This window comes from Vulpes vulpes, chromosome 13, assembly GCF_048418805.1.
Source record: "Vulpes vulpes isolate BD-2025 chromosome 13, VulVul3, whole genome shotgun sequence".
NCBI lineage: Eukaryota > Metazoa > Chordata > Mammalia > Carnivora > Canidae > Vulpes > Vulpes vulpes.
Window position 1 is genome coordinate 60,033,754 of NC_132792.1, and position 21,536 is coordinate 60,055,289.

A 21,536-nucleotide genomic window follows, 5' to 3' on the forward strand; every position below is an offset into this window, starting at 1 on the left:
TGATCCAGAGAAGCTGCAGAAGTAGGAACTGAAGATCTTGGGCATCAATTGGGTTTGAAGATGGACAACAGAGAATATGAAGCAGCAGATGGGTGGGGGGAGAAGGGTTTTCCTCAGAAAGGCAAGGAACTGCATTTCGGCCACAGCTAAAGACAGATGCCTATGAGTGACTGAAAGCCAGGCGGACCCAGGAGCAGAAGTGATAGCACGAGGCTGGAAGTATAAATGGAGCCCCACGTCTACATGAGATCACTGAAACTGCACCAGCAGATACAGTCGGCAAGGAGTGGCTTTATAGGGAGAAGAAAAAGCAAGGATGTTATTCAAGTAATGCCTGTAGTTAGGCTTGCTTGTCTGTCTTTCTCTTTCCCTCTCCCTTTTCTTTTCTCTCTTTCTGTTTGGTGGCAGGGAGAAGTGTACCCAACACAGGTGAGGCAGATAGGACAAGAAGCCTAACAGTGCAGTATTACAGAAGCCAAGGGACAGTGTTGGCAAAACATGTTCTGATAGAGGCCAAATTGTACAAGACTTGAAGGAAATGGCCAGAAAATAGGGCTGCTCTTTCTCAGGCAGGCCCATGATTCTGTGGCACATTTAGAGAGCAAGGGGGCAGTTTGGGCTGTCTCGGTGATTGGAAGCATGCTTCATGTCTGAAGGTCTAGCAAGGAGCAGGAGAGTCCCTGACTGCCCTATCTGAACTGTTTAAAACTTACTCTCTTTTCCACTCAACCTACATTCTTCTTTTCCTCCTTAGCACTTAGCAATATCTTATCTATTGTAAGTTTTACTTATTTATCCTGTTTATTGTCCCTCTCTAGACTGTAAGATCAGGCAGCAGGATTTTTTATCTGATGGGTTCACTGCTGTACCTACAGTGCCCTGTACGTAGTAAGGACCTCAGTGAATAGTGGATGAATAGATATATAGAAATTATAGTGATTTGTGTAACACTCTTTCTTCTTCTTTATACTGTGAACTTATTGAATGGAGCTGAATCATCTTTGTGCCCCTAATAATGCTGTGCATATTGCAGCTGATGTATAAACATTTATTTTATAGCAGCATCCCGAGGGTAAAAAACTAGGGATTTGGGACTCAACTGGCCTGAGTTAGGATTTTTCTTCATACTAATCTGACTCTAATAATTATACTATCAAACCTTTCTCTAAGCCTCATTTTTCCTTAGCTGTAAAATAGGGATAAATTAGTACCTTTCTTATAGGGCCATTCGGAGGATTAAAGATAGGATGCATGTCAGAGTGACTGGCATATAGTTGGCACCCAATAAGTAACTGGTGTTTTGCAATCTATTGTGTAACTTTGAATAAGTTACTTAACCTCACTGACCCTCGGTTTTTTCATCTCTAAAAGGGGAAGATTAAACCAGTCTCATGTGGTATTTGGAGGAACCAGTGAGACACCACATGCAAAACACTTACCTGGCATAATGCCTGCATACTTGGCAATCGCTGAGCATGTGTGCCTTTACTCTTTTTGTGTGTAAATATAGTGGTTAAGAGCACAGACTCTGGAACCAGACTGCACAAATGCAGTTCCTGGCCCTTTTACTTAGCTGTTCTTGACCTCTCTGTGCCTCAGTTTTGCTGTAAATTGGGAGGAATCATAGTACCAGTCCCATAGGATTGTTATGAGGAAAATAGGTAGGAATATCAATTCAGTACCTGGCTCCTGGAAAGCATTAGATTAGGCGTGATTTTTCAAAATATATCTTTATTGCTTTTTTCCCCTCTCTCTTTAGTCTATTAAGTAGTTTTAACTGGGCACCTGGGTGGCTCAGTGGTTAATAAGCAGCTGCCTTTGGCTCAGGTCGTGATCCTGGGGTTCTGGGATCGAGTCCCACATTGGGCTCCCTGCATGGAGCCTGCTTCTCCCTCTGCCTGTGTCTCTGCTGCTCTGTGTGTCTTATGAATGAATAAGTAAAATATTTTAAAAAATAGTTTTAACCTGATGTAATCTGAGTAGAATGTCTTGCTTATAAAGAATGGGATCCCTTTATTAATGAAATTGGTCATGTTTACAGGGTGGGGGGTGGAATATCATAAAACATCAAGAAAAATGACCTGACTGAATAACATAGCTGTGGTGTTAAATCTTCCACATACAATGAAAAAGCTACACTTTGGCTCCCATTCTGGTCAAGATCCCCTCCAGAGCAATGGCAAACTGGTTTAGATCTTATCTTTGAAAAACTTTTTGTCACTTGCAAATTTGCCTGCATTTCTCTGCCCCCCTCTTCTGCCAGCTGGTTTCCAGGAATGGTGGGGAATGCAGTTTGAGTAGAACCCAGGAGGAAGCAGCAAAATTGGAAGGACAGGTGGTGAGTAGTTGGCCAATCTGGAAACCTTTCCTCTCCTGCTGGGGAAGATTTTCTTTTATTAGCAAAGTATTTTTCTAACAAAATTCCAAGAACATATACTAAATTGTGCCCCTCACTTCTTCAGTCCTGTCAAGGCTAAAAGCTCTATTTTCAAAGAACTACAGAGTTTATTGTGTCACTGAGGGCGTAGCTGGGTCTTTATGCATGTCTAAAACAGGTTTAATAGGGATCCCTGGGTGGCGCAGCGGTTTGGCGCCTGCCTTTGGCCCAGGGCGCGATCCTGGAGACCCGGGATCGAATCCCACGTCGGGCTCCCGGTGCATGGAGCCTGCTTCTCCCTCTGCCTGTGTCTCTGCCTCTCTCTCTATCTCTCTGTGACTATCATAAATAAATAAAAATTAAAAAAAAAATTAAAAAAAAAAATAAAACAGGTTTAATAAAAGAGAGGTGGCTGCTTCAAATCAACAAATTCAGTTTCCATTCATGTAGCAAGCCACTGTTGCAGAATCTGTTGTGTTGTGGTGTGTTGATATATTCTCTCCCTTAGGAGAGACTCTACTGGATCTCCTCTGTGATTCTTGGCTGCTCCAGATCTCTCTCCCATTCTCACCCTGGTGTTGGGATGGCAAGCAGACTTCATCTCTGGTGCCAACTCCTATTGATTATAGTGATTGCATGGAGTGCTGTGTTGAGAAGAATCGAGAGGCCACATACAGGCTCAGAAGTGATTAATTAGCAGTGTCTGCTGTGCAATGGGAGAAAGGGGTAACTAAGTACGTGTTGTGCATTTGCCAGACTTCGTAGATTCCGTGATAGGGTTCAGCCTTGAGAGTCTCATTGTGTGTTTCAGCATTTTTGTCTTTAAATTGGTATATATCAGTTACTTTATTCTAAGTAAAATAGAAATAAATAGAATCATATGTTAGCTAAAATTAAGTAGAGTTACCTATGTGTGCTTTTTTTTCCTTGCTTACTTAAGGAAGATCTTCGATACCTAACTAACCCTTAGTTTTCTCACTTCTGAAATGAATTGTTCTCTAACCTTTTTGTTGAGGTTCTCTTGCTTAGTTAACACATGGTTTTATCTTTATTTTGTAAGTTTGGCAGAAAAATACTTCTAAGTTTTGGTGGTGATTTTACTTAGTAGACTAATAATAAATTAGTATGAATCCCTTGAAACCTTGGACACACAGCAGCTATACCAGATTTGGGCATTATAATCATTTTTTTTTTAAATGGAGAAAGAAAAAAATAATAAAAAATAAAAAAAATAAAAACGGAGATAGAAGTTTATTGAATCTACTGCAAGGGAGCAGTGGACAGGACAGTGGAGATACTGTCTGCCAGAGGCTATAATCATTATAGACCAGACCAGACATGTCATTCATAAAGGAGTAGTCACATATGTGTGTTGTCCTTTGGCTTCCCTCATTAAAAGCCAGGGATAATTTTGGTCTAACCACTGAGGTCTAAAGGTATCACTTCTTATTGTTTTCTTTTTTATGAGTCAAGATAAATCCTTTCTTTTCTGGCAGCTGACTGAGAATACTCTTTCATTGAGGCAATAGTGACAGTATTGAAAATGTAAGCAAAGCTCCAAATATGAGACATTTTTTACATTTCTTTTTTTTTTAAGATTTTATTTATTTATTCATGAGAGACAGAGAGAGAGAGAGAGAGAGGCAGAGACACAGGCAGAGGGGGGAAGCAGACTCCATGCAGGGAGCCCGATGTGGGACTCAATCCCCAGTCTCCAGGATCACGCCCTGGGCCAAAGGTGGCGCTAAACTGCTGAGCCACCTGGGCTGCCCATTTTTTACATTTTCTGACTCAAGTGTGGATACATTAAACTTTTTAGAAAATTGTGATAAAATATACATAACAAAATTACCATTTTAATCACTTTAAATGTACAGTTCTATGCCATTAAGTACATTCACATTGTTGTACAACTATCACCAATATCCATCTCCAGAACTTAATTGTCTTCCTCAATTGAAGATATCTCCCCATCATCCATTAAACATCTCCCCATTCCTCCTCCCCTCCATTCTCTGGCAACCACTCTTCTACTTTATGTGAACTTGACTGTTCTGGGAAGCTCATTTAGAGGATCTTATCTCTAGTTACTTATTTCACTTAGCATGTCCTCAGAGTTCATGCATCTTGTAGTATGTGTCCACATTTCCTCCATTTTTATAGCTGAATAATATTTCATTGTATGTACGTACCACTTTTATTTATCCATTCATCTGTCAGTGGATACTTGGGTTGTTTCTACCTTGTAGTGATTGTGAATAATGCTGCTGTGAACATAGGTGTACAAATATTTGTTCCAAGGGTCTGTTTTTAGTGTTTTTGCATACATACCCAGAAGAGTCATATGGTAATTTTATGTTTAATTCTTTTGAGGAATCAGCATACAGTTTTCCACAGTGGCTGTACCATTTTATATGCCACCAGCAATGCACAAGGCTTCCAGTTACTGCACATCCCTGCCAATACTTGTTTTCTAGTTTTTGTTTTGTTTTGTTTTGTTTTGTTTTTTAAGTAGACTCCATGCCCAGCTTGGAGCCCAGTGCAGGGCTTGAACTCATGACCCTGAGATCAAGACCTGACCTGAGATCAAGAGTTGGATGTTTAACTGACTAAGCCACACAGGTGCCCCTCTAGTTTTTTGATAAAAGCCATCTTAATAAATGTGAAATGGTATTTTGTGGCTTTGATTTGCATTTCCCTATTGACTAATGAGGTTGAGCATCCTTTTATGTGCTCATTGGCTATTTGTGTATCTACTTTGGAGAAGTGCCTGTTCAAGTCCTGTGGCTTTGATTTGCATTTCCCTATTGACTAATGAGGTTGAGCATCCTTTTATGTGCTCATTAGCTATTTGTGTATCTACTTTGGAGAAGTGCCTGTTCAAGTCCTTTGCCCATTTTTTGGATCAAATTTTTTATTTTGTTGCTGTGTTGTTGGGATTCTTTGTAATACTCAATATTGATCTCTTATCATATATGATTTGCAAATATTTTCTCCCATAGATTGCCCTTGTATTTTGTTGATAGTATCTTTTGATGCACAGCTTTTAATTTTTTTTAAGATTTTATTTATTCATGAGAGATACAGAGAGAGAGAGAGGGGCAGAGACACAGTAAGAGGGAGAAGCAGGCTCCATGCAGAAAGCCTGATGCGGGACTTGATCCTGTGACCCCAGGATTATGTCCTGAGCCAAAGGCAGACACTCAACCGCTGAGCCACCCAGGCATCCCTCCCAGCACTATTTGTTGAAAAGACAAATGTAAAGACCGCATTGAGTGGTCTTGGCACCTTTGTCAAAATCCATTTGGCCACATATGTGAGGGTTTATTTATGAGCTGTACTAAGACTTTTAAGGATTAGGTATTTTAGCTTATATCTGGTCTCATTGTTTCTCACTGATACTATTGCTCCAGTTTTCTAACTGTTCTCCCTAACTAGTATCATTTCTTTAAGTCCATACCACTGGTAAACTAACTTTCTTTTAATTTAATTTAATTTTTAAAAAAGATTTATTTGAGAGAGAGACCACAAGCAAACTCCCCTCTTAGCAGAAAACCTAGCCTGACTAAGGCTCCATCCAAGGACCCTGGGATCATGATCTAAGCCAAAGTCAACATTCAACTGACTGAGCCACCCAGATACCCCTAAACTTTCCTTTTCTTTTTTTCTTTTCTTTTCTTTTTTTTTTTTTTAAGATTTTATTTATTCAAGAGAGACACAGAGAGAGGTAGAGACAGGCAGAGGGAGAAGCAGGCTCCATGCAGGGAGCCCAATGCAGGACTTGATCCCGGGACTCCAAGATCACGTCCTGGGCCAAAGGCAGGTGCTAAACCTCTGAGCCACCCAGGGATCCCTTAAACTTTCTTTTTTTAAAAATATAGATCATTTTATTCAACTGCTCAGAACCTTTCATGGGTTCCCCATTCCCTACAGGCTGAATTTCAACCTCCTTAGCTCTGCAGACAAAGCTCATTCTCACCTGAGGCCCACCTTTCCAGCCTTTTTTCCCACCATCCTCTTTTAGGGACCTTCTTGGGGATTTCTTTAGAGCCCCAGTAAGAGATGTGCTCTTCCACTGCTCCCCTGCTAATACACCTATTTCTCCCCTTCCTCACACACTTGATATAGATCTGCTTGTCCTGATAGTCTCTGAAATCTTGGCACTTCCTTTCTAAAATCAGGCATTCTCCCCTGTTGCTCCTATAATAGCCCAGACCTCGGAATGGCACTTTTGATCATATTTTATAAGTTTTGCCTACTTTTCTCTTTCTCCTCCTTGATTATAGGTTTCTTGAGGGCAGGGATTTTGTCCTGTTCATTTTTGTATTCCCCAGCACCTTAGTGCTCTATATGATACTGGCATTCAGTAAATATTTTTGGAGGAAATGAATTAATCTAATGCTAAGAAAGGAAAACCGTTACAGAGAGAAAGACATCAGATCAGATATCAACAATGCTTTTCCTTTTTTATAAACTATTCCTATAAACTGTGGGCTCTAAGGAAAGATTTCTTTTTTCCCCTAAAGATCTTTTCCCTCTTTTCCTATACTTGGTGACTATGATTGCAATTATTATTACTCTCTTCCAAACAAGGATAAGTAATCTTAATGATTTTTTGAAGGGAAAGAGAAAATGGGAGAAAGCAGAAAAAGAAAGAGCCCCGGTGAGGGGAAGGTGAAAGAAATCATCCACCTCAGAAGTATTCACAAGTGACACTTGAAGTTGAGTCAGAATTGGCTCGAGGTGCTGAGATACAGTGATACGCTGTGAGAGATGTAGTCTTCTAGACCAACATAAAACACATGTTCCTTAGCACCTTTTATCACAAGTGCCTCTTGTGCCTGTGGAGATTTGGAATAGATGAATAATTAATTATTTGTCTCAGAATATGGCATCTCCACACAAAGAGAAGCTTTTTGTCTAACTTTGATGATTGTTTATATGGCCAAGTGTGTGAATAAATGAAAATTTTTAGTCAGATCTTAATTAAAACAGGTTGACACAGAAGTCTTACTATCATCTATCCGCATAGCGTCCTTTATGATACAGTGAGAACAGTGAGCCACATTCTTCCAGTCTTTTTTGTGTGTGATTGACGTGTTCTTTTGGCTTTAGGTGGGAGAAGTTAATATATAGAGGATCCAGGGAATAGCAGAGCCGGAAAAGCAAATCTGGTTAATCCACAAGAGTTAAGGAGGACAAGAAGGTTTGTGAGGCTGTTAGCCATCACGCTCAAAAGACATGTTATTGTTCTTCTGTATTATCCCTGCAACCTCAATCCTCTCTGACATTTTGAAGAAACAGTCTAGTCTAGTCTCTGCCTTTGGTTACTTTTTGAACTCTCAGTAACAGTGTGGGAAGTTTTCTGCCTTAATATGTCAATGATTCTGAAGTTAAATGTTTGGAAAAGTATAGTTACCCCAGTCTGGGAATCTGAAATGGATGGCTTCAAGAGCCCCAGGACCAGATGGCTCTCACATTCTTTTTAGTTCTAAGATTTTACAATTTTAAATGGTCATTGATCCTGGCAGAACATTTTAGGGAATAATGTCCATCTTAGAAGGTGGATTCTGTCAGCGAATCAAATTCTTGAGATATATAACCTGCTTCCTGAGCCTTAGGAGTGTGTGGAAGCCTAAGGTTTGAAAGGCGTAAATCCTCATCGGCTACTACGATTCTCATTAATTGTGGCTAACAGATCACCTCAGACTTTTAATTATAACCTGGTAGTAGTGTTCCAGTGACTTCAAAGAATAAATGCACTCTTCTTTTTACCTTTTTTTTTTTAAGATTTATTTATTTATTTATGAGAGATGGTGGGGGAGGGGGGCAGAGACACAGGCAGAGAGAGAAGCAGGCTCCATTGCAGGCAGTCCGATGCAGGACTCAATCCCAGGTCCCCGGGATCACGACCTGAGCCAAAGGCAGATGCTCAACCACTGAGCCACGCAGGCGTCCCATAAATGCACCTTTTAAAGGCAACCTACTTTAGAGTGGGACATATGTGCTAATTGGGAAGAATCTGATTCAGTTGTTGAAGCTTCTGAAATCCTTGGATGAAGTACAAATGCTGAGATGAGAGTATAGTATGCTATTTGTATATTATTTCATTTCATGAAGTGGTAACTTGGCAGAGTCATATTTAGAAGCGATTGCGCTCTATCGTCCTTTCTCCTCAGCTCTCTTTTGTGTGGGTATAATCGACTGCAGTAGTATCATAGACATTTATGCACTGCTGTTTGCATAAGCCTTTTATTGGAAATAGCCCAACAAAATAGGACTCACTGCTAGCTTAGCACAGTTGGGCCTTCTCAAAGGCTCATTTTCCTGCATATCAAAAGAACGAAATCTTTAGTTAATATTGGTAGGATGATATCCATAAGCAGGATATTCACAGATAAGCCTTTCCTTTATCACAGACTCACCTCTTGAGGAGGGAGGTCAGAGGTCCAGTGACCTAATTTGGTGCACACGTATGTCTAAAGAAAATAGCCAATTCAGATGGATGTTACTTTTCATTGTATTATTACTATCTATGAATCCTATTCCTCATTTCAATAAAAATATATTTAACAGATATATTATTCCATGATATTTTATCAAGTTTTAAAAATCTAATATGTATAATCACAATGTTAATTGCCTTATGAATTAATGTCATAGATGAGTTAGTTCACACTCAGCAACTTGTTAAATGTGACATATCAGAGTATATCTCATTTTTAAATATATGCGTAAATAAAATATATGATAATAGTGTACCACAACAACTTTGTTGATTAAAGATTTGCCACTTTCTGGTACAATGTATTCAATTTATTTTTTGAGGTTTGTATCATGGAAATTTAAAATAGTGTTATAAACCCCCATGTACCCTTTCCCGGCTTTAGAAGCTGTCAACATTTTAAAACTAATTTAGTATTGATTTTAAGTAATTCCATAATCTTAAAACTATGAAAATAACCTATGGTTCCATCCACCTAACACAACCCTCAACATTTTCTGTATTCTTTTTTTCTTTCCTCAAACTTATCATTGATATGGTTCTCCTCTTCTTTTGCTGAGCATAATCAGTCTAAGGGCTAGTAATAGCTACAGTTGATTGATGTCCTCCTCTGCCAGGCACTGGGCTAGTTGCTTTCAATATAATTCATGGAATCTGCACAGTAACATTGGAATATAGGCATTGCACTGCTGCCCGCCCCCTGCCATTTACAGATATGAACCTGACTCAGGTTAAATAACTTGTTCAAAAGTCATATTTGTAGTATATGGATTCACACTAAAGGATCCCTCCAAAGCCATACTCTTTCCTTCCTATAAAGGGGCCTCTTCAAAAGGATTTTTTCATATTGCTCATAATTACCTTTAGAAGAAAAAAGAAATGTCAGTACATAAATCAGATCACATAATCTATAGAAGCAGTACTAGGATAGTTGTTGCTGGGAATTATAAGAGCAGTAAAAGGCATGATCCCTGCCCTTTAGTATTTATGCTGCAGTGCAGATGAACCTAACCCCTGTGAGACACTAACATAGAATACAAAACAAGACATACTGTGGTATTATTAGCTGTAAATGTTATAAAAGCTCCACAGAGGAGTGGATGAGGATTACGCCCCATCTGTAGAGAAGGCTGCTAACAGATTTAGGATTTCAGCTAAAATTAAAAAGACTGACAACGCCAAATGCTGGTGAGGATGTGGGACACCCAGAACTCCCATACACAGCTGATGGAAATGTAAAATGGTAAAGCTGCTTTGGAAAACTGTTTGACAGTTTCTTATAAAAATATATCTATGAGCCCCGTGATTCCACGCCTAGGTATGTACCTATAAGAAATGACAATGTGTGTCTTTTAAAAGACTTGTACATGTGTATTGGTAGCAGCTTGTATATAATAACTCTGTGTTAGTTTTCTTTTGCTGTGTAACAAATTACCACAAACTACATTCATTTATTATTAGCTCACCATTCTATAGATCAGAAATTCAGGGTAGCCTGTGTGGCTCAGTCAGTTATGTATGCATCTGCCTCTTGATTTCAGCTCAGGTCATGATCTCAGGGTGGTGGGGTCAAGCCACGTGTCAGGCTTCTGGCTCAGCAGAAAGTCCACTGGAGAGTCTTCCTCTCCCTTGCCCTCCTCTCTTGCCCCTCTCCTCCTCTCAAATAAATAAATCTGAAAGAAAGAAAGGAAGGAAGGAAGGAAAGGAAAGGAAAGGAAGGGAGGGGAGGGGAGGGGAGGGGAGGGGAGGGGAGGGGAGGGGAGAGGAGAGGAAAGAAAGAGAGAAAAAGAAAGAAAAGAAAAAAGAAAAGAAAAAAGAAAAGAAAAGAAAAGAAAACCTAGCCTGGCATGGCTGGGTTCTATGCTTAGGATTATATTGTAAGGCTGAAATGAAGGTGTCAGCAAGAATGAGTTCTCATCTGGAGGCACTGGGGGGAAATATCCTCTTTCAGCTCATTCTTGTTGGCAAAATTCAGTATCTGACAGCTGTAAGACTAACGTTCTGTTTCCTTGCTGGGTGTTTGCTGTGTGCTACTCTCAGTTCTTAGAGGTCACCTGTGTTCTTTGACATGTGGTCCCCTCCATCTTCACATCAGCAGTAACATATCAAATCCTTCTTGCGCCTCACATTCCTGAGTTTTGCTGCTGCCTGCTGGAGAAAACTTATTTTGTTTAGACCAGACCCATCTCCCTATCGTTTTTTTTTTTTTAATTTTTATTTATTTATTCATGAGAGACACAGGTAGAGAGAGAGGCAGAGACACAGAGGAGAAGCAGGCTCCATGAAGGGAGCCTGATGTAGGACTCGATCCCGGGACTCCAGAAACATGCCCTGGGCCAAAGGCAGGTGCCAAACCACTGAGCCACCCGGGGATCCCCTCCACCTCCCTATCCTAAAGTTAGTTGTGCCATATAATACAGCCTCATCACTGGAGTGAAAATTCATCATACTTGAGGTTATGCAGGGTATGTACACCAGGGGTTGGGATCTTGCAGAATTATCTTAGAATTCTTAATTGGAAACAACCAAAATCCCCATGAAGAGGAGAATGGATAAACAAACTGCAGTATATTCGAATATCCTTAGCACTAAAATGGGACAAGTTATTAATTTATGCAGTGACACAGATGGGTCTCAAAAACTTTATGCTGAAAGAAGCATAAATAGTACTTTATTGTATGATCCCATTTATTTGGAGTTCTAGAAAAAGCAAAACTAATCTGTAATAATAGAAAATAAGATTGGTGGTTGTTGGTGGGGATAAGGACAGAGAGATTGCCTGAGAGTGGGCACAGAAGAAGTATTCAGTGGTCACGAAAGTGTTTTCCATCTTGATAGGCGTTTGGATTACATAAGTGCCTTCATTTTTCAGAATTCTTGAACTTTACTCTTAAGATCTGTTTATTGCACTGTTTTACCTCTCACCAGACTTTTGGTTTGAGAATGAACCACAGTTATATATGTAAAACCACCATCAGAGAACACTGAAGCTAGAAACAACTTTACAAATTACCTAGCCTAATTCCTGTTGAAACACTACTGCCTTGGTGATGAAAAAAGTTTAAAGTTGCTAATGATAAAATCTGCTGCAGCCACCTTCTGCACTCAGGAGGGGAGTTAAAAATTTTACCTATTTGTGCTTGCCAGCAGAAAATATGACAGAGGGACAGATTTGCTAACAGTAATACATCTTGAAGTGTAAGTGTGGAATCTGGATCAAGACATTTTACTTAGATGTGTTTGGCAGGAGACATTTTCTTACTGCTGTTGATTTGATCAGAGAATTCATAGGATTTTGCTGTTGCCTGTGATTTGGCTGAGAAATAACTTGTAAAAACTCCATTGTAGCTAATAAAGGACACATGGTATTAGTTTTAGAGTATCTGTGACCCCACTCTACCTCTGTAGAAATGATTTCTGAGATAACCAAAGATTTGATAACATGAGCAGAAAAAGGACATAGGTAGATGAATTTTAGCAAACTGCCCCCTGCAGTTTTTATGCTATTCTTTAGAAAAGTTTTCTCTCATTATCTACTGTGAGAATATTTTCCTACGAAACATCAATTTCCTGTGATGCCCTGGCTAACTATTGACTTTAGATTTTAAATGCATACTGAAAATATTGAGGTATCTATTAAAATTACTACAACTTTATAAAGGTTTTTAACAATTACCTTAGTTATCTTAATAATTCTGAATTATACTTTGGCTTTTTTTGTGATAAGGTGTTACCGTGTACCAGCATCTATGAATTTAAAATTTGTTTTCTTAGAAACATTTTATTTTCTCATTGAATTTCTTCACTGAGGTCTTCAGGAAGCTTATGTTCGTTCCTTGACACCTCAGTAATCATTTTAGGCTCTGAAAGTTGTTAGGATAGTCTTCCAGACTGGTGATGGTTCCTTTTAGTGAGATAGAATTAGTAAACAACTCTTACCCAAGTTATTTATATGTTGAATGGGTAATGTAATTAAAGTAAGTTTCAGAATTAGAATTGTCAAATTCTTTTGAGTTCTGAGAAACTAAGTTTTTTTGTATAAGTAGCTTTTATATGATAATCCTTCTATGTAGTTGTGTCCATAATAGTCCTTGGTTTTTCTGTATTAATCCAATTTTGGCTTGGTTTACTTATGAATAATGCACTTTATATAAAATGGTTTTGTGAGATGAAAGCTCTTTGTTTTGATCTCCAGGCAGTAAAATAATTATTCTTTAACATATCTATATACAAAAAGATAAGTACTGTATGATTCCACTTACATGAGGTGTCTAAAGTTGCTAAATTCATGGAAACAGAAAATAGATGGTGGTTGTCAGGAGCTGGAGAGAAGGAGAAATGGGGAGTTGTTTAATGGGTATTAGGGTTTCAGTTTTACAAGATGAACAAGTTTGGAGATATGTTGCAAAACAGTGAATAAATCATTATTGAACTGTTTACTTTAAGATGGTAACTTTTATGTGTATTTTATCAGTTAAAAGTTCCATATAATCTACTTTTCATACTACACTTCTTGAGGACTGAGTAATGTTTAGAATTGTTGAATCATTATGGTGTGGACCTGAAACTAACATAAAATTGTATGTTAATTATACTTTCGTTTTTTAAAAAGCCATGTTTTCCATTTTTGAGATGAGAAAACCAAGGCAATAATTATAACTAAGGAATGTAAAATGTGGCTTAATCTACTGACTCCAGTTTAACAGATTCTTTTAGCCCCATGGTGTATGTCTATCTTCCAGTTGTGTGTTATGCGTCAGTATGGTTTTCTTCTGGGGCAACTCCTTAACCTATCTTTTTCTCTGCCTGACTTCTCAACACATCCTAACACTTAAACTCCTTCCCCAAACTGCTTGCTTGGTAGAGTTAAAAAGATTTTAATAAGAAACTAATTGTAACTGAAAATGAAGCAAGTATATAATATAATCTGCTGTCTCCTTCCCTAGTATTTTAACCTGTTACACAGGCACTGTGCTAGTGTTTCCACATAGGTGTTTTAAGAGTTGACAGTTTATAAGAAATAAATCAAATTGGCCAGACTGAAAGGAACTCTTTATTATTATTATTCTTTAAAGATTTTATTTATTTATGAGACAGAGATAGAGAAGGGGGGTGTGGGGTGCGCACAGACACAGGTGGAGGGAGAAGCAGGCTCTATTCCATGCAAGGAGTCTGACGTGGGACTCTATCCCGGAGCTCCAGGACCACACCTGAGGGCTGAAGGCAGCGCTAAACCGCTGAGCCACCCAGGCTGCCCTTGATTATTATTTTTTAAGATGGCTCTGGCCATGGGAATATTTTTCTCCTTGGAACAATTTGTAAGTTACTTAATGAGGATATCGTCCTAACAACAGTACATTTTGGTGTTTAAATGTGTGCTTACATGTGTTTTACTAATATAGGGAGCTAATTTCCAATATATGGATAGCTATAATGTCTCCAAAGTTTTTGTTATGCCAGATTTGTGAGATTTATATCACTGGGGGCAAAGCTCCAGAGAATAAGAGAGCACATATTTTCTTCTAACTATACCACTTTATATTACTGTCCATAGGGGCATGTAGAGGGCCAGCATGCTGCTTCTTACTGATTGGAAGGCCATGCATCAGAATGTTTGTTTTTAGCAGTTATTTTTAGCAGCAGAGTTAGAAATTGTTAGTATTTTCATTGTAGTTATACTTTTTATTTATTATGATAATTCCAAGAAGAGTAAATAATTTTAGACGTGTGTTGAATGCATGTGTGAATTATGCCCATCTGGGTGTGTGTGTGTGTGTGTGAGAGAGAGAGAGAGAGAGAGAGAGAAAAGAAGAAGGAGAAGAAGAAGGAGAAGGAGAAGGAGAAGAAGAAGAAGAAAAAGACGTTCTCTTAATAACAGGAGGGGTAGAGGCTTACTCAGTCTATTATCATAAAGCTCTGCTAATGTAGCTTCTGAGTCATGTGACTGCAGAAAAGGCTATTATCTCAATGAAAAGGAAACCGGTTTTTAGAGCAAGCAATAGAATAGAAGCAGGAAGAATTTTCGAGTGTTCCACCGTGCTGGATTGTCAAAGGGGGATCTGTGTGATCAGCAGCTAAAAAAGGATTTGTGAGGCCAGTTTGTCAGCTATCGTTAGAAACAAATGATAGAGGAGATAAGCGGCAGGGGGCTCAGCATATGCTTAGTTAGCTTCACATCAAGGCAAGATGTTGGTCTGGGTTAATAGAGGAGATTTATCTCTGAGGCAATAAATTTATTGCTAATTGCAGGGTTTGGGGGTTTTTGTGTTTTTCTGAAGAGTGATGTATGGTATTTTCATTTACATCACTGGTGAAGATGAAGACAAGCTGCTGAGCCCTGGTTTGAACTGCAGAGGCTGTGGACAGTTACAAGGTGTGTTTCACAAGTGCTCTGACTTAATATTTGGTAATGTTCTTGGAATTCTGTGTGCTTGTGGATTGGATGTGCGTGTTGTCCAAGAGGGAACCGAGCATGACAATCAGGCAGTGATAATGTTCTCAGGAACAAATAGATTCAGTGCCATTCAAATTGATTCCTTCGTGGTCCTTATTTCTTTTGTGTTTATTTCATGATGGAAGGTTTCTTACAGTTACTTTAGGTGGCCAAATACAATCCCCTGCTTGTTTAGGAAATATTTTGATAAGCATTTAAAGAAGAATTCAATCCAAATCTTAATCACTAAGGAATAAATAGAAGCTTTATATTTGTCTCTCTGTGGGTTTTTTTTTTTCAATATCCTTTTGTAATTCAAGCTTAAAAGAGAGCTTTGCAGTGAATTTGAATTTAATATTTGGTTAGGTAATAAAGCTTTCTTTTTTGACTGAGGCCTCGAATGAATGATTTTTTTTATTACATATAGTACCTAACTTTCTCTGATTTATTACATTCTTATGCTACTACATGCAGAAAGCTAAAAACGTTCAGTTATGAGACTGCTTGTCCACTTTTTTCTCTCATGCTAATGCTATTCTCTTAGCATTAGTCTGTACCATATTAGTACTTAGTCTGTACCATATTCTTAACCTTGGAAGGTGTAGTACTTAAAAATCTGATATTGGGGAGAGATAATCATAAGCTTTATCTGAAAAGGGTTAACTGTTCTACATTGTGTACCTGAGGAATAAATTCACTAATATGTGTTATTTAACCTCTAGACCAGATATGCTCATTTTAGGATGAATATTTCCAAATCACATATTTTGAAACTAAACTGTTTTGTACATACCTTTTTTCTGAAACTGACGTTGGAGGAGGTAAGAAATCTATCAGGATATTATGCACTGTATAGACAGTTTACAAAGAATTAAATTATTTTATCTTTGGCAGTAATGGGTGGTGAGAACTGCTCAATTTTTAATTATAAGTGCAGGAGATTGTTTTCCTTTTAATATCTACAAACCATATCTTAGCACGATAGAGCATGACACTGGCACCTTAGTCTAGCTATTTAAAAAGACAGCTTGGTTCAAATAAACAATGAACTGTGATTGTGATCATTCTAGGATTTTTTTTTTAAATCATAGGACTCTCCTACATTTTTGTAAGTAGGCTGTAAGAGTTACACACTGGTTTCAGCCCAAGATTCACTAGCATATGTTAAAATTTTTGAATAATAAATATTTTATAGCTAGACTGGTTGAGTTTTCCCTTTTTTGCTTTTAAATTTTATTTTGTTGCCTTACCTGCCTTTAAAGTGATGCAAGACTTCTGGAAAAATTCAGTGTGTTTTTACTGAGCACCTGCTATGATTACAGGATACTCTGAAATGCTATGAGAAAACAAAGGCAAAGAAGATCCTAAAACCAACAAGAGGGGCACCTGGGTGGCTTAGTCAGTTGAGTGTCTGCCTTCTGCTCAGGTCATAATCCCAGGGTCCTGGGATCAATTCCCACATCGGGCTCCCTGCTCAGTGGGCAGTTTACTTCTCCCTCTGTACCTCACCCCCTGAACTCATCCTCTCTCAAATAAATACAATCTTTAAACACACACACACACACACACACACACACCAAGATAACTTACAGCTGGCACTGGAACCCAGCACACACACACACACACACACACACACACACACACACACACACACACCAAGATAACTTACAGCTGGCACTGGAACCCAGCCTTAACAGATGTAATTATCCTGTATCTTATAGACTTTTAAATTGGTAAAAAGGAATTTTTTGGAAAATTTGTTTGGCAGATCAGAGAATACATTCCTGAAAACTTTGAAACTTTTTACCTGAGCAGGTTTGAGTGGTAGTTTTAACTGGTCTCCATTTGTGCCAATTCATATTTCCTTTGTATCACGACAGAAATTAAGTTCCTTTGCAGCCTCTTAGAATAGTTTTGTTTCTGGTTGTGTTTTCTCCTAGGATGTCAAATGCCAGTCCTTTACAATTTTAAATTACTTTTATAAAAGGATAAATAATATATTGCGTAATCTACAGATATGATTACTTTTGGAGGCTGGGGAGTGAGAACCCCAATCTTATTATTAGAGTTAAGAGAGAGAAGTTTTGACGGCAGGGTAGTGTCTAAACAGGCCAGATGACTAGCTTGCAAATCCCGCTACACTTATGAATTCCAACCACAATAATTAACTACAAATATTATAATCAGGTCTAATCTTGTCAGACTGAGGGGGTTTGCTTTTTGGAACAATATTTAATTTATAGGAAAGATAAGGTAAGAAAATATTGAATTAAAGGTGATCTTAGTGTTGTAAAACTCCATCAAATACATGCATAAGAGTTTTTAGGATTTTTGTGAGAAAGTCAAAGTTTGGGAAGATTTTGGCTAGAAGATGATGCTGGGCTGTATTTTAGACAGTTTAATTCTTTGAAAGCCAAGGGGATATAAAATTCATGAAGTGAAAAAGTCTGTGCAAGAGCTAACAGATTGTTCCAGGGTACCTTTTACAGAGTTTATTCTAAAATTGATCAATCATAAAGGCTGAGAAAAGTTTAGACTCATTTGGCTTGCCCATTTCTCTCACAGGTGTTACAGTCCTTAACATTAAAGAGATAATACTTAGCATTTTCTGGTGTGTAGTTATAGGTATAGCAGTGACTTTCTTTTTCAGCAAGCTTATAGTTAATGCGCACAGTTACAACTTGTAATATGATAATCCACTAACATAGTACAGCACAAACCTACATTTGCTCTGAAGTTAAAGATAACTTAGTTATTACTATTTATATATTTTTAAAGATTTTGTGAGAAACACCAGATGCTATAATCTTGACATTGAATGAATTGTTCTTTAGAAACCAGCTGAGTTGAGAACTATATTAAAGTAGAAGCTTGACATTTGGTTCCATCATTTTAGATATCAAATCAAATTATAATAATAAGTTAATTGGTTACAATAAGGGGTTGTAAAAGCACTCTGTGAGATCTGTATTTAAAATTATGTTTTGGGGCGCCTGGGGGGCTCGGTTGGTCAAGCATCTGCCTTTGGCTCAGGTCGTTACCCCAGGGCCGTGGGATCGAGCCCTGCATTGGGTTCCCTGCTCAGCATTTCTACCTCTCTCCCTGCTTGTGCTCTCTCACTCTCTCTCTCAAATAAATAAATAAAATCTTTTAAAAAATAAACATAAAATTATAAAAATAAAATTCATGTTTTGTCTCTGTAACTCCTTAGATTCAAGTTGAAATGAGTGATAAATATTATGCTAAAACTATCAGATAACAAGAACTTTTTAAACTTTTAATTGTTTGTTTTTTTAAAATTCACTGGTCCAGGTTTTTGCTCTCCTGTTTTTGAATTTTAAGTGAGGGACGCCTGAGTGGCTCAGCAGTTGAGTGTCTGCCTGTGGCTCAGGGTGTGATCCCGGGATCCAGGATTGAGTCCCACATCAGGCTCCCTGCATGGAGCCTAAGTCTCCCTCTGCCTGTGTGTCTGCCTCTCTCTCTCTGTCTCTCTCTCTCTGTCTCTGTCTCTCTCTCACTCTCTGTCTCTCATGAATAAATACATAAAATCCTTTAAAACATTTTCAAGTGAAAAAATACCCGACTTCAAGTGTTATTTTTATGTATGTTTATTAAAGATAATATTGTGTGGGCTTTTATTTTTTCCTGCCTTTGATGAGGAAAATGACATTAGCAAAACAATTAATGGTGACTTTATTAACCATAAAGTTAACTTTCATGTGAAACTTATTATGACATAGTTCTAAGGACCTTGCAGATAATCATTTAGTCTTTATTAGCAACACTGACTATGTGTGTGCTATCCTATACCTGTTTCACAGTTGAGGAAACAGAGAGGTTAAGTAACTTGTCCAAGTTCACATAGCTAGTAAGTAGTAGAGCTGGATTCAAACACAGGTATTTTGCCTTCAGAATCTATCCTCTAAATTACTATGTATACTGGGTTGAAGTGGTGCTATTATTGGAGTTGCTGGTTTATTCTGGAATGACAACAGGATGAACATAGGAAAAAGGAGAGAACTGTGTTAAGACTAAAATGATTTTGTTTCTCCATGTTGTACTTTGATGAGTTTTATTCTCTTCTATTTCAAGATTAAAATGTCATTTAAATGGTGTTTGGTTTGGACTGAAAAGAAAGTTCATGAAAAGTAACTCACAGCTAATGTAGAAATCTGCTTTTGAGGAAGGCAATATGAAGGAGAGCATTAATATGGGGTAGCAGAGATTTGTATGAGAAATGGACTGTGAATTACCATGAGACTAGTGCGGCGAGGAGAAGTTCTGAGTCGTGGGATCTGAAAGATGTGTGTATCACATATTTTCTTACTTACTGTTTCTCCATTTTCTTGGCAAATGGAGACCTTGCTGTTTCCAAGGTCCTCTGCTCTCTGCATTGCTGTGATGGAGCATGCAGGTATATAAAAACCACAGAGAATCCAAATTAAGATCCTTGTTTTCAGACACTCAGAACAAATACCTCTGGAATATAAACCACTGACTTAAGATTTGTTGTAAGTCATTTTATATCTGCGCAAATTCCCTAGAGAGGAGTTTGTGGATAGGGACCCCTTATATTTTGTCAAACTTTAATAGTTAACAGGCATATTTATTTCTAGATAAATATGTTCTTGTTCTCTTCAGTGTTCGGTAAAAAAAAGGTTTGACCTTGCTAAATCCTTATAAATTGGATCCTTGGAAGTGAATGGGAAAGTAAAGTGTGGATATAGCTTTATCATCTGTCTTTGGTCTCCCTTGATATAACCTCCATTTTATTTCTAAAATACAAAAATAGCCAGTTTTATTCTTGCACTTAAATCCTCCAATTTATTTAACAACTGTTTATTGTAGGGTTTTACTAGGTGTTTCACTAGAGGAGAAGAGTAAATGTCTGTCCCTGGGAGTGAGGAGAAGAGAGGCTTGATCAGGGGATACTTAGCAGAGACAGTGAAGGTTGAGCTGATTCTTCGATGATCACCAGGCCCTGGTAGATGTTCAGGACACTTTAGGCCTTTACTGCTCAGTATAGGAGGCACCAGCCACTAGTGGCTTTTGATCATTTGAAATGTGGCTAGTCTGAATTGAGTGCAGAGTGCACTCAGATTTTGAAGACAGTGCCAAAAAGAATGTAAAATATCTCGGTAAAATTTTAAAGTATTGATTGCATGTTGAAAAGATAGTATTTTGAATATTGTGTGTTAAAATATATCACTAAATGTAACACATTTCTTTTGACTTGCAATGTGGCTACTAGACAATTAGTGGCTCAGGATATCTTCTGTTGTCTGTGTTGCTCTGAGCCAAGAGGACAGCATGTGTAAAGGGTTGTGGTGTGAGGTAGTAGTCTTTCTCATGGATGATACATCTGTGCCAGACATAAGGGTTATAGTAAGGAGCAGGAGGGTATAGAACCTTCCCAAGCCCATTGTCTTCTAATCAGTAACCAGATTAGAAGTAACCAGCAATTTGAAGTCCCTATTCCTTGGTAAGGAATAAAAGTCTCTTTCATGATCTGGCTCTACCCTTCTAGATTCATGCCCCCTTTCCCTCTCACCTACATTCTCACCTACAGACACTCTTCCATGTTCTACATTTAATGAAAAGTATAGCTGATTCTCGTTATTCTATATGTGTTCTATAAAGTCATCTCAAATACTGAATTAGTGAACGCTGAGCCATTGCTTCTAGGGAAAAAACAGATTTGGGTTTCTGTGAGTCTCTTCACAACATTTTAGTTATTCAATTAATACATATCCTTATTTTAAATGTGTTTCTGTTAAACACACCTTATCTAATATATATTGTTGATTCATTAACATTGAACTTATGACCAACAACATTATAACTTAGGCCTATTTGAAGCTTATCTAACACACCTATTTTCCCCATAAGGCACATCACAGACTCTTGTGCTTAGGAACACTAGACTTCAGTACTGTGCTTGGAGGCCATTTGAAACAGGGAAGTTACCAAGAAAGAACACAAAAATGCGAAAAAATGTGGCCCTGAGTATACTGCAGAAAGAATACCCGTTTTACAATATAAGAATTGAACCAAGGAGGCACTGTCACCATATTCAAATAGGAAATGCTATTTGTGGAGTACCTACAAGGAGCCAAGTATTTCAGATCATGATGTCTGTTAATAAAGGTGGCTGGCTCTCTTTTATTAGGCAATTTCTATATATCAGGTTGTGCACTTTTATAGTTGATCTCATTCAATTT

At 38.1% G+C, this 21,536-nt stretch overlaps 1 protein-coding gene across 14 annotated transcripts in view; it reads left to right on the forward strand.

Moving 5' to 3' along the window:
* NCOA2 (nuclear receptor coactivator 2) overlaps nucleotides 1-21,536 on the forward strand; it is a 296,781-nt gene that overhangs the window by 137,757 nt on the left and 137,488 nt on the right. For 4 of the 14 annotated variants that reach the window (XM_072734554.1, XM_072734546.1, XM_072734547.1 and 1 more), the window contains exon 3: nucleotides 2,264-2,338. The exons of 8 other annotated variants lie outside the window; for them this stretch is intronic. The gene's annotated coding sequence lies outside the window, so the exon portion shown is untranslated. Of the gene's footprint in view, nucleotides 1-2,263; nucleotides 2,339-14,683; nucleotides 14,766-14,851; nucleotides 15,256-21,536 lie in introns of those variants that run through there. 2 more of the 14 variants (XM_072734548.1, XM_026012375.2) reach the window with 2 other exon arrangements.